The sequence below is a fragment of the Pholcus phalangioides genome, unplaced genomic scaffold (assembly GCF_987345545.1).
Source record: "Pholcus phalangioides strain wild (caught in Gottingen) unplaced genomic scaffold, Ppha-v1.0 ptg000015l_1, whole genome shotgun sequence".
NCBI classification, from domain to species: domain Eukaryota; kingdom Metazoa; phylum Arthropoda; class Arachnida; order Araneae; family Pholcidae; genus Pholcus; species Pholcus phalangioides.
This window is the reverse complement of record NW_028301608.1, coordinates 53,234,922-53,249,573: the sequence shown is the minus strand read 5'-3', so window position 1 is coordinate 53,249,573 and position 14,652 is coordinate 53,234,922.

Here is a 14,652-nt window from a genome sequence, read left to right as displayed (position 1 = left end):
CATTCGTTTCTAGAACTCTAGTCCTGTAAATGTTTGCAAGTTTGAAGATAATATGTTTTGTGGCGTTATCTTTTTTTTTAGTCAGTTCCATTCGAATAATTTCTACATGTTCTGTCAAAAATGAAGAATGAATATAGTATATTAAAATGGAAGAAGAGGGGAGAGAGAGAGAGAATCTCACCGCCGTAATAATGTTTCCCACTCGTTTGATATAATCGCGTGCTTCTTTATCAATGGGATTTACGAATTTATTTCAAGCTATCTTGCTGAATTTCGTATTAAAAATAACTTCTCCGTTTTTCTAATCATTTACAAACGTTTATCCTCTGATCAGAGTAAAAAGTTGGGTGAAATTTGTTTCTTAATAATATTTTTGAATATTAAGAACAATCAAAATAATAATAATAATAATACTTATTTAGAAACGAAATTAAAACAAAGTACTTTTAAATATTTTTTTTTCTCTGAAAATTTTAAAATGTATCACTTACTCAGAGATTCCCTGCACCACTATAATAACTGTGATCGGGAACCCTTCATATGACTAAAATCCCTGCAATACAAGTCTCGCAGATGTAACGTGTTACGCCAAAAGGTAAACCAACATTAACTCATGCTTTTGTAATTTAAAGAAGAAAAAAAAAATTGTTATGCAACTCGCTCATTTCTCACTGAAACTGCACGTACGAATAAATGCTAAACTCACTTTTCGTACCAGGAACAATGCAATCGTAAAAACGGTAGTTTTTTGTCTTTTTGACTTTTGTGTAAAATATATGCACCTTTCACATTTCGCGAATTCCGTTTTTATAGACTGCTTTATAAGTCAGAAAAATGAATGAAAACAGTAAAAATTGAATAAAAGAAAAACCCGTAGTTGGCATCGGTCTTAATTTCTTTTCCGTTTCTTCTCATTTGTGAGCATATTTTTCCGTATCTGATAACAATACCTTCCTTTTATTCTGTTTTCCTGTTACCTTAACCAAGGATTCTCATTTTTTATTTCAAACACGTTGAAAAAAAATTATTAATCGTTAACGTCGTTACATTAAATTATGAATATCAAGACGCCTTACAGAACTTAACCATCTTCATATGGATGTACAGTTATTTGTTGGAAAATCGTTTACGAAAATTCGAAAATACAGTCAAACCTCGTTAAGGGGTCACTTCTAGTACTTGGTACTTGCTATCCCCCCATTGACGAATTCATGCACATAAAAACAGTTTCCATCATTTAAATAAATTCAGTCTCGTAAATTTATTAATTTAAGTTGCATTAATTAATTTATATTACACAATAATTTATTTCGATTTTCTATTTCATTCCAAGATCGTGGTATTTCACGAAATTCTAAGATAGGGTCATTCTGACTGCAGTAGAATTTTTATCGTTGAAGGAAATCAGAATGCATTGAAAGGAATAAAAATTACATTTATTTTTGACCACTAATTATTAATTAAAATTATAATTGAAACAACTATATGCATGTTCACTAAAAATAAAAATAGTGAAACTATTCATCGATAAACGATGAAAATGACGCAGCAGTACCATTTTCGTGACTCTCACATGAATGCCGAAGTCGCAATTTTCGAAAAAAATGTTGAAGAAAATGCTTCAAAAAATTACCACAAAGTTGAAAGGAAAGAATACCAAAAAATTTCTTCTGATATGAAAAAGTTTAATGCCAAAAACAAATGTCACTTTCGGGCCAAGTAGCCATATCTGCTCGGCCGTCTTAACGCTCGCCTGGGTATGGCCTGGAGACTCGGATGCATACAACCGAAATTTAAAAAAAAAAAAAATTTGCAACAGCGTAAAAAATTGTAAATTATCGGTGACCGAAAATTTCTGGGGGGGGGGGGAAGGATGCATGCAATAGAGAGTCTCTGCCATAGGGCATCTTCATTGTCTCAAAACCAGATTAAAGTTTCATTCGCCTCCCTTGTGTCAGCCCCATGCTCTGTCCAAACGGCAAAAAAAACCACTTCAACGTTGAGCTCATAGTGTACATTGTACGCCATAGAGAACAATCGGTATATTGAAAAAGTGACCCGATAAGCTGAGTAGCGAATTATCCGGGTGATCCGCTAATGATTTGACATAACACCACGACTTACGTCACCACGCATTTACGTCATTCTGTCCTAAACTTATTTTTTCGCAATTAGACTCATTTTGACCAATTTGAGGCTTTGACATTAAGAGAAAAATATTTCCCCAGAGAGTCTCATAAAAAAAATATAGATAGGAAAGAATGAAGAAAAACCTCTGAAAATGTTTTCCTCCCTTCTCCTAAGTAGGGTGAACCTTCGGGAACGTTTACCTCGACTTACGTCCCCGGAACGAATTTGCAACGTAAGTCGGTGTTTCACTGTAATGTACTGGATGCTATAAGATTGTATACTCATTGTTTATTACAGCAGAAAACAGTTCACGGCAATCTGTAATCTATAAATACAGTAAATTTAATTCTTTTTAAATGACTAAAATTTATTACAATCAGCTATAAAATAATGATAGTATCAAATAATTCGATTTGATGTTGAAATTTTTTTCATCTGAGGTTCATCAAGTAAACGAATTTTTATAGCTATCCAAACGTGAAATATTAGAACTAAATAGGGAATAAATATGTGTATTAATGATCGGAACTGACAACTATATAGTTGCTCATTTCAAGGTTTCGTTTAATCTGGTTAGCCGATGTAAACAAGTTTAATTCTTGGTGACCTTGTGTGTCCATGTATTTGCAGTAACGAGTAAAACCTGACTCGAAAGATTCCATAAGCTTCTTTAATGTTGTTGAGAAAGAACATTCGAGATCCGGCGGATAATTTTATCATTGCAATAGAAATATGTATACTAAGAAATATTTTTAGCTTATTTCCGCGAAATTGATGCCGGTAAATAGGCCTTAGGTTAAGGTCATGGCCGATGTTAATGATCACAGATATGATAGCATTGATTTCAGGAGGGGAATTCCAGACAGATTTATTGTTATGTATGCAACAATGAATCTGTCATTTATACAACATTAAATTATCCCTGCTGATGAAAAAAAAAGAAAGAAAAATAGACATAATTTCTACTCTTTATTTGATGAAGAAAAAAATTAAAACATAAACATATATTGTTTCCGACGTACTACCAAAAATAATTGCATATCCAATATTACACGAAAATCATAAATTTTGTTTAATTCCTGTTTTTTAAACAGTACCACAAACCTTCTCATGTTTGAATTGTGCAAGGAAGGGCTGGGAAAGTAATTTTACCAAATTTTCGGGGTACATACTTTCATAATTTTACATTAATACCATATAATTGAGGTGCATAATAATAATTTGTATAAAACTTATATGTAGATTGCTATTGTTAATGTTGTGTGGATGGATGGAGTTTACCTGTAAAGTCGAAAAAAATATTTTTAATGTTTGACAGGCATATATCACAAGATACATTCTCTAGGGGAAAGAAAGTTATTCCCTCCCACCTATCCCCAAATGATGTTTTCTAAACTATGTGCATTGACTAATATCTCTATAATGATTTCGAAAAGTTAGAAATAAATCGGCCACACTTATATTCATTACCCTTTGGATTTTGATTGTTTTCTGGTACCGACCGGCGTGTTTTTCAGCCGGGTTCCGGCCGTAAGTCTGACAAGCCACAATTTCGACATTTCAAAATCCATTTCATGAAAAATGCATTTAATTGACGGACTTCAAAAATTTATTTACTGCATGTGGTGGCGAAAAACAGATAAATGTATTACGATCAAATAAGTTTTACAAATTGAATTTTCAACCGATAAGTTTAACTTCACGCTCTTCTTTCAAATTATTATTACTGGAACTATTATTAAAAAATTGAAGGTTGAACGCTAAAGACTGCTACTGCTACTACTTCACCGAACTTGCACTTCGTGCACATTCCTCTGAGAAATTTTTAAGGAATTGGTACATGTCGGAATGTGTCACGTGAGTGTATGTATATGAATGGTCATAACGTATTTATGTTGTTAGAGTTGTGCTTATTTCGTGTTCGTGCTAGTGCTGCCATCTGTGTTCCAAAATAATATGGAAAATATGGTAGTAAATATGGAAAATGTGCTTGAATTTTCATGCTATGTAAGTTCGTGTTGAAGGTGTGCCTGCACTTTGCGGAGAAACGTTTTCAAATGAGAAACCAGATCGCATTCACGCCTTGAAGTTGGAGAACAGCAGGAAACCAACTTCAGCTGACCGCCACTGTGATTCTACGGCGTTCGAACCTGGATCCTCACAATGAAATTCTAGCGCGATGCCCACACGTCCTCACAGTGGTGAATGTTAAAGACCGAAAAAAAGAAATCGAAATCAGAAACTTGAAGTTTAGTTGAAAGATAAATTTGTAAAATTCATTTGATCGTAATTTATTGTCTTAGCCATTAGCCTCCATCCCCCGCAACACTCCTTAGGTTTTCTAGTGTAAGAAATAGAGATTCCGACTGAAAGATGAAAGTGAGATTATTTCGTTAAAAATTAAATTTTTTAAAATTCATTTGATCCTCATACATTTGCATATTTTGCACCGCCACATACTGTTGATAAATTTTCAAAGTCCGTTGATTAAACATAATTTTTGTGAAATATATTTTGAACTGTCGGGATTTTGGTCTGTAACTCAGACCCGCTTCAGCTCTCTTCAGACACCACTGCAAAAGTGCAGCGATCCCCCGTTTGAAGACAATTGTAACTACATGAATGTTATGCATTTGAAATCCCAAACATGTTGACATCAAAGTGAGGTCTGGGTAAATTTTCAACGTGATAATTAGAGAACGAAAGTTCAAGCACTAAAAATGGTCAAAATAGACAGGCAAAAAGGTACTGAAAATGCGTATAATAGACACTAAAAAAAGGCATTTATAATTAATCGGAAGAAAACCAAAACTAACTGAAAGACGATATCACGGGTCCGAAAACTGGCTAAAATCTTGGCTACACTCAACCAATCTATTGTTTTAATAACAGATTACAATAACTTCATTATTTGTTGCCAAGTTAATCTGGCATTAACATGCCAAAAAAAGTGTTTGTAGCCCCTCAAAATTAGGCTGGATTCAATCGAATACTTCATGTATATTTAGCTAACAAGCAAAATAGTGCTAGATTAATGTAAAGAATAATTATATCAAAACTATAACGTTTTAATACAAAATTATTAAAAAAAAACCATTCAGAACAACGACATATTTTTCTTAAAATTTCCAAATATTAAGCTTTTGTATTAGGTCGCTCTACATCGATTTGAAAAAACATCTATCAAATTCTGGAGATGATTTTTGCATATCTAAAATAACTTGCCATGATGTTTACAGTTCATTTGTTGTGCTGAGTTTGAAAGAAAGTAAGTTAATTTATCTATGGTGCGAAAAAATAGAACCGCAATAGCATGGGCTCTAGGGCTTGTCATCTCACCCCGCTGAGTTGTAACTAAGGTTTCAACCAAAGGGCTATCACTGGTCAGCTATTTTACTACAATGCTTTGCGATGCATAAGCAAGACATGTGAAGAAACAAACTTCTATTTTATATAATATTTCAGTTTTTCTTATATATGTACATGTATTTTCGTCTAGAATTTTTACATTCTTGATGCGAATTCGATGATATTTTGATCGCTATCTAAAAGCAGTATGACATGAAATAAGTTCTACAGAATATGGCCTCTAACATTCACGAATGAACACACATTATTGTCCAAATTGGCATTCACGCAGGAAAAATTTAAAAAAAATGCATTTTTACAAAAAGAAGTTTGAAAATAGACAAAAAAAAAAACAAACATTTATGGCATTTCGCTTGGACTTTCGGGCTCTAGTGATAATATTTTGCATATTCGATCAATTACAACTTGTAAGATTTTCAATGTTTTCTCATTTTTAACGTTTTCCTTGGTCCATTTGTTTTTCCATGATAATAATAAAAGGCTACCGCGTTTTCAGCCCGATACACGGATTTTCGAAATGGAGAAATATATACCCATTATTTATTCATGATACTCTTAATATAAATTTTAGAGAACTATTGATCTCTCGTTTTTTTTTCTCTATTGCTAACTAATATTGCTCAATTTAGAAATTTTTCCAAATTTTTAGAAGATTTTAATGCTTTTGATGTTGTTGCCCCTTCAAGAAATATAGATTAATTTTTATTTGAAAAGACTTAAGCCACACAATTTCATGTTTGCTTGAAATCGTGAGTAATTGCGAGTCCAAACGTGAGTCGTATTTTTGACTACGTGAAAGATTTGTGGTCGAAGAGAAAGAACGACGAATTCGCGTGAAATAGCGAATCTCACGCACTCGTTTATTACAGTTACTCAAAGCAAATAGTTCAGTTGAATATATTTCCCATGTTCTCAACTGAGTGTTTGTGCATATGAAGGCCGATGATCACAGCGATTCGTTTTTGGTGTAGCAGGAAAATTTCAGATCCAAGTGGTCTGAATATGCTTTTCAAAGCGAGGTGAAGATAATTCATATGTTCCACTGGCCACCATTACCAATCGCGGGGCTCGGTTCGAAAATAATATTGGATCGTCTTAACAGTTTTTCGGGACAGATTTTATACATTTTTTTGGGGTGGAAAAAATCGGCATATGAGAATTCATACATTATCGCAGAATATACAGGAATAATGCTGATATAAAATACAAACACACACAAATATAAATTGTGCGTATAAAATTTTCCAGAAACAATGAAAGAAATAATTTTTCAGAATTAATGAAAACTCAGAATTTATGAAAGAAATAATTTTTCAGAATTAATGAAAATTCAGAATTTATGAAAGAAATAATTTTTCAGAATTAATGAAAATTCAGAATTTATGAAAGAAATAATTTTTCAGAATTAATAAAAATTCAGAATTTATGAAAGAAATAATTTTTCAGAATTAATGAAAATTCAGAATTTATGAAAGAAATAATTTTTCAGAATTAATGAAAATTCAGAATTTATGAAAGAAATAATTTAAAAATTTTTGAAAGCCTTCAATATAGTTTCGAAGCTCTTGTTTGATTCGGAGCTCTGGATCCCTTGGGCCGACAACTGGAAACAAAATTGCAATTATTCATCCTGTGTGGAGGAGAGAAAACCCTTCTGAGACGAATAAAAATTTACCTTTTAATATTATTTTAATTTTCATAGTTGAAGGTCAGACAAGTTGTTATTTATACAAAAAAGTTGTTATTCACTATAAAAAAGTTAATTCACACATTTTTTTCACCTGTTACCACGAGTGTGGGACCAGGTGCGACGGCACCAGTCTCATAATATTAAGGGCAGCTCTGATATGTTCTATCGAAGAATATAATGAAGGAAAGACAATTTTTTCTGGATATTGTGCCAAATATTGTTTCCAAATATTTTTATACAGCAAATACATTTCTTCATTTACAATCAGAGCAACTTTAAATGGAATAAAAATTCAGAAAGTTGTTATGATAAATTTTCATGTCATTTATATTTCTTTAAGGCCGGGACTACACTACTTCTAAATCTCATATGCACCCATAGACTTAAGATATAAATAGACCGCGCACGCTATTCATAAAACTTGTCGAACGTGAAGAAAAGATGAGCAGTATTGTCGGGGAAAGAACAGGTTCTGCGCTATTACATTTGGCGCGTTTTCGCAGAAGCTAGGATGTTGCTGTAACGAAATTTGACTCAATTCGATCAAGTTGATGAAAACTTTCCTTCATTTTTTCAATGAATTTCACTCATTTTTATGTGAAATATTTAGGGAGTATCAGATTTGAAAAAATAAATTCTATAAAATAAACAAATATTGGAAAACGGAACAACGTATATGTTGTAAAGCCTAATTCATTTATATTTTTAAATATTCTCTTCATTCACTTTGTCGCTTTTAATTTCGAAAATTTATTTATACTAGGGGTTATTAAAACAAAAATATATCTTTCCAGAACATTACAATTACTCTATATACTCATAATTAATGTATAAGTAATTATAATGCATCATATTATGTTATGTAATGTAACACATTCACACTCATACCATATTCAGTCATGAAATAATATTCAAACAATAAGAAAAAGTTTCATTTCTAACATTCCTGAAAAACCTTTTATAACCTCATCACACAAAACTGTAAACACTTACATAATATTTCAGGATTAAAATAGATTTTACTCAAGAAAATTACAGAATCTCATCATCAATTTCTCTAAATTATAAGAATTAAAATTCCATGTAGAGTATATATGTAATAATTTAAAGTGTGTATATATATATATATAATATTTTAGGATATAATATTTCATATATATAATATAATATTTACACATGTCACATATATATATATATATATGTGACATATGTAATCTCTTCGCTCCAAAAGTATGCATATGTTAATCTTAATTTAAGGTATTAAATCGTTTTTAGAATGATTCTTTTTCAAGATAACATCTGAGGTACACAATATATGACTTCAGGTCTTAGTACAGATATTGACTCAAAAAATCAATTGAATCATTAATTTTCTTGTTTGAAGCGGCAATTTCACATACAACAAACATAAATTAATGAATAAAAAAATTTCTTTTCTGTAATAGTTTTATCTCAGGTGTGAAGAGGGGTAAAAATACTATTATTTTTAGGTTATTATGCATTTTTATGCAAAACTGCAATTGTCTAGGGGGGGGGGGGGAAGTTTTCCTCACATTCTATTTAAATAGAATATTTTTCATAAATTTCTCCTTCTGAAAAGCATATTTTCTTCCAAGTTGAGCAAAACTCGAATGAACTCACTAGCTCGCCAAATCTCGCCAAATCTTGCGGAGACGTATATTTCAGTTAAAACTTCATAAAACTCACAATTTCAATCATTTATTGCCAAAAATTCTATTAAAACATTTAATAATGATTCATGACATTTGAATTTTACCAAAACTTGGAACTTTAATTGAATTAAATCCAAAATGGAGTCGTTAAAAACTGAGATTACGTCAGAAATCCATTGCATCGTCAATTTAATATTCCAATTTTTAATTTATAAGAAGAGGAATAAGCAAAAAAGTATTCCCTTGTGAAAGGATACTGGCCCCCCTTTCCTAAACCGCTCAGAACATCCGAAAGCTGCGCAAGTGTTGGCCATTCTAATCAAAAATAAAACAGCGCGTGTAGATCGTCATACGAGTAGCCATAAGGAAAGCATTGCCAGCGAGATTCCCTGACCAGCCTTTCGACCGGAGTCACGTGACTCCGGATCTTTGCTTCACATTGTAACCCCTCGCGCGCACTCTATAGTATTATTACTCTGTGTATGCACCTCGTCCACATTCCTCTGCCGAATTTCTACCGAATTGGTACATGTTGGAATGTGTGTGTACGTGTTGTGAATTTAATGTGAAGTTTGTTACTGCGTAATGCTTGTTATATGTCAATTTTTCTAACTATGAGTGAAGTGCAATGATTGAATAATTGTACCATTGTAGGCCTGTTGCTCTCTGTGGCGAGACTTTTTGAATTGGAGATCGGCTCACACTCGTGCCTCGAAGTTGTACACTATAGAAGTTTGACAAAAGATCTTTTACGAAACGAAAAAAAACAACCAATAAGCCTATTGGTTACATTAGCTCGAATGTAACTGTTACATTTGTTGTACATTTATTGGTTAAATTTTTCGAGTTTTATAAAAAAAACTTCCTTAAAAATTTTATAGTGTTTATGCTGGCCTAATATAGATATTTTTTATTATAACACCTGTGAAAAATTTACAGCTTTTAATACCGCAAAATCCTGAATTCCCCATTTCTGCAAGTTAAGTCTGGCACGTCCCAGGGTTCGGTTCTCTCGCAATTATTATTTTTGATTTTATGTAAACGATCTTCCTAATTCCATCAATTGCCATAGGGGCCGTTCAAGTATTACGTCTTCATCGATGGGGGGGGGGGAAGGGGGTTTCCTATTTGCTGACTTTTGATGACAAGGGGGGGGGGGTTTGGATAATGCCATAACGTCATCAACCACCCTTTATGAAAATATGAGTTAGGATTCAGAGGGGCAGAGCTAATGACGAAATTTTGCCGACAAGGGGGGAGGGGTCAAAAATAGATAAAAATTTGCTTACGTAATACTTGAACGGCCCCATATCAGACTCTTTGCCGACGATTGCGTCATTTACCAAACAGTGCACAACGAATCCGACCAAGCATTTCTTGAAAACAATCTCAACATTGTTTCGGAATGGTGCTCGTCCTGGCAATTACCCCTTCTTCTTACTCCATCAATAATTCTCTAATCAAGAGGTTTCCTATTAGAAATATCTGGGTGTAATTATTTCTGTCGACTTCCGTTGGTACCTCCACGTTGATTACGCCTTTCACATAAGGTCTCCAAAAACTTCTTTCTTCGTCGAAACCTTAAAACTCCACCCGTCACATCAGACATCTCTGCTTTCAAACCTATATCCTTCCTGTACTCTCATATGCCTGTGAAATCTGGAACCCCCATACTCTCCCCAATTTAGACTAACTTGAATGTATTCAAAATAAATCCGCCCACTTCATTTTAAGCTGTTGGTCATCCTCCGTCTCCGTTACTGAACTCCAATTCAATATTCAACCGCTGTCCACCCGTAGACATAGGGTCATTCAAGTATTACGTCACACGTCAGCATCGGGGGGGGGGATTTGCTGGCTTTTGATGACAAGGGGGGGGGGAGGAAGATTTGAACGTTACTTACGTCATTAGCCACCCTTTTTTGAAGATATGAACTATTCTAAGCTGCTGACGAAATTTTGCTGACAAGTGGGGGGGGGGGGGGTCAGTGTTTTGCTGACTTTTGCTGGCAAAGTGGGGAGGTTAAAAATGGCTAAAAATCTACTGATGTAATACTTGAATGGTCCCCATATCTGTCGATTAACTTTCATTTTCAAAATCCTTCATGGCCATTTTCATATCGACACTTCCAATTTTTTAACTTCAGCTTCATACTTTTCCAATAGAATTAATCATTCCCATAAATTGAAACACCCATCTTTGCATCCACTGATTGTTTCAAATTTAGTTTCTTTCCTCGAACAATAAGGGGCCGTTCAAGTATTACGTCATCATCGATGGGGGGGGGGGTTGATAATACTTACGTCATAAACCCCCCCTTTATGAAAATAGGAGTTAGGACTCAGAGGGGCAGAGCTGATGACTAAATTTTGCTGACATGGGGGGTTGGGCTCAGCGTTTTTTCTGACTTTTACTGAAAAGGGGGGGGGGAGGTCAAAAATGGCTAAAACTTTACGTAATACTTGAACGGCCCCTAACCGATTGGAACAATCTCCCACCAAACATTTTTCATTGTACAACAGTTTCCGATTTCCTTTGTAACATCAACCGTCTCTTCTGTCAAACTTTACCACTGCATTCCCTTGTATAGGCCTCGGCCAAGCAATATTGAATAAATAAATAAATAAAGCTCTTGTGGAATCGGAGGGTATTGCGGAAAACCACTTGGGTCATTACTTATGTCTAGGATGCCATGAGATCACTCAGGGGTGACGTAAAATTAGTATATTGAAAACGGTATGGGATGCCTGTTTAATTTTTATTTGGTCGGTAATAGTAAAATAAGGTCATGCAACTATAAAAAGGGAAAATTTCTCAAACCTTTTGTGCGCGATCCCACTTGTTTGTAACTACTAGTTTAAAGCAGCGGTTTTCAACCTTTATTGATTCGCGGAGCTTTTTATGGTGTATAATTTCTATGGCGGAGCCCTGTAGATCTCTTTTGCCTTTTTATTTACTTATTTGCTTTTCAAATTCACTGATTTATTTTATTTTACTTAAGTGGCCGCGGAGCCTCTAGGAAGTGCACACGGAGCACAAGCCTCTGTGAGAAAACCACAGAGGCTTATAACTTCCTTCCTCCTCTCAAACGGTGAGATAATTTGTAAAATTATACATTCAGCATCAAGCATCCGGCAGAAAATCCTAAAATTTTCGATTGATTGTATAGTTGAAGATATTCATCAAGAGAATGACAAATGCAGAAAAACTGATATTATTGTAAAGTAGAGATCACGTTAATGCTGAGTTTTTGGAATGAGATTTCGTGCAATTTCTATAAAGCTAGCTTGAGCCATTTCAACAGCATCATGGGGCCTTTTGACAAACTGATTTTTTCTGAGGGGTATCTTTTCATCAGCCAGCTGTTAAAAAACTTTTGTATGGCTAGCGGAGAGTGGCATCATCTTCGGATAGTATTTATTATTTATTATCATTAGAATTTTCCCTTATTGTGCGTTCAGTGTCTAGCTTATTTGATATTTTTGTGTCCTTTTCCTCTCCCCAAAGGGTTAGGGTCGACACCCCCTCTTTTTTTCAGAGGGCTGTTGGTTGAAGCCCCCACTGGTTGAAATCCCTGCCTTAATGAGAGAAGTTAATTCTGGAATAAAAAAAGGAAAATTATAGTTGGACTAATTGGGATAACTTTTATAATTCCTTGTTGCTTCGAAGAGCAGAACTCTTTCAGTGATTGTGAGATTTATCAGAAAGAATACGTATGCCCCCACCCCAATCCTGCCCCAGGTCAGATTTTTCACGGGTCCCTGTACCGTGAATTTATAGCGTGGAAGAAAGTTAAGAGTTATACCGGACCACTAGGCTGGAGCCTTGTCGGCCGCACCCTCGTGGAGGTCGCAGGGATGCGAGTGTCATAGCCCGAGTTTGCGAGGAATAAAAATGTCCAAAAATAAATTCATGCTTAGTTCCTTCTTCAATTAGAAGCACCCCCCCCCCCCAATCTTTCAAGCTTTTTTTCAAACTTTAATCTTCACCCCCTCCCAAGCGAAATGCGATAATTCATGAAATTTTCGGAACTTCTATATGATAGTATTTTGCAACAACAAAATCCCAGAAGACTTCGACTAAAAACGGATAAAACCGGGACATTTTTCTAAAAAGTAGGGATAGAGAGAAAAAAAACAGGAAAACGTCACGGGGAAAATGTTGGATATATGGACACTCAATGACGAGACTAAACTTTTTTTACCGATTTGTAAAATCCCCCTCCCAACAGAGAGCTCTAGATCAGTGCTTCTCAACCGCCGGACCACGGCCCAGTACCTGACCTAAACACTAGTCACACCGGGCCGTGAGTGATTCGCAGTTTCATTTTCCCATTAATTTCTTCTTAGTTGTGTGTAAGACCGGGCATTTCACTTATTACGCAAGAGATTTAACGGGCCGCGGACTTCCAAAGGTTGAGAACCACTGCTCTAGATCTTCCCCTGCGTAGATGTCTGTTTCTTCAATAACATACTGATGTTGAAGTGAAATGAATTTTCTCATTTATACATGCCTCTAAGTAAGCCGTTAAAAAAAGCCACTTATAGATTAGAAACCAGATGAGACGAATAGTTTTCTGATTATTGCAGTGCTTTTTTGGAAAATGTTTTAAACATAAACTTTATATTTATGAAGACTCAGCGAGCAACAAACTTGCATGAAAGGTAGGAAGAATCAAATACAGCTGGTTAAACCATAGCCGCTCAATGTTGGCGAAAAAGAAAATAGATTTGAACAGCTTGCTTTTTTCTACTGATTAGATCTTCTGAAGTAAGTGACCTCTGCTGCTATTTGTTAGAGAAAAATGAAAGTTGCAAGTCAAATGAAAAGGATTATGCAATTTAATGGTGGTTATTTTATTAACTAATTAGAGCTAACATTTGTTGTTTTTACAATACACTATAGATAGCAGTTCAATGAAATGTGTACAGTGCGAAACTAACCCATATATCCAACACTAGCTATAGTAGTCTGCTATAGCTTGTGTTGATATAGTTTTGCCTTACCTAGATACATGGGGGGAGATTTTCAGGATTCGAAAACTGAGAAAAGAGGACGCCGGCGTGCATCCACGGTAACGTCACTTTTTCCAATTTCAACAACAGAGGGTGCTACTATACTGACAAAAAAAGGGAGAGAGAAAGAATGGCCACCACAATAATTTTTCCCAACTAAAACAGAACACCACTAAAAAAAAGGAAGAAAAAAAAAATCAAAAACAGAAATAAAAGGAACACGTACACTGATCAATCTCCCTTCGCTTATAATGAATTGCTCCAACCGTTTAGTCAGTTTTATTGCTTTGCAGTCCTTGCTGGAGCATGACGAGGTTCTCTTTGGCCAAGAACCTTGTTTTTTGTTACATTTTTATTGGCATTTCTGAAAGCTCTCATAGCCTCGTTAAGGGGACTGTTCCACGAAGCACATGCCCCCTGCTGCTGTGCTGCTGACCACCGAAGCTCGGCAGTACTTCCAACAGGCTTGTGGTGATTGCTGGAGGCGCTTTGCAGTTTGTCTCAAACACAAAGATATTTTATTACCTTCCTTTGAGCCGCGTGTCCAAACCAACCCGTGGAGCAGCCCTTTTAAGATTTTCTTTTTCTTTCGGGAGCGTTGCTTTTTTGTCAGAGGCGATTTGTCATACGAATCAGCATTGAGTGTTGTTTACATCCTATTTTCTAAATGGAATAAGAGAATGGAAGAAGAATACAACTCCGCCCTCCCCACTTTAGTACGCGGCATTTGCTGTTAGTAAGCAAACAATGGTATTCTCAAAATAATGGATGTTG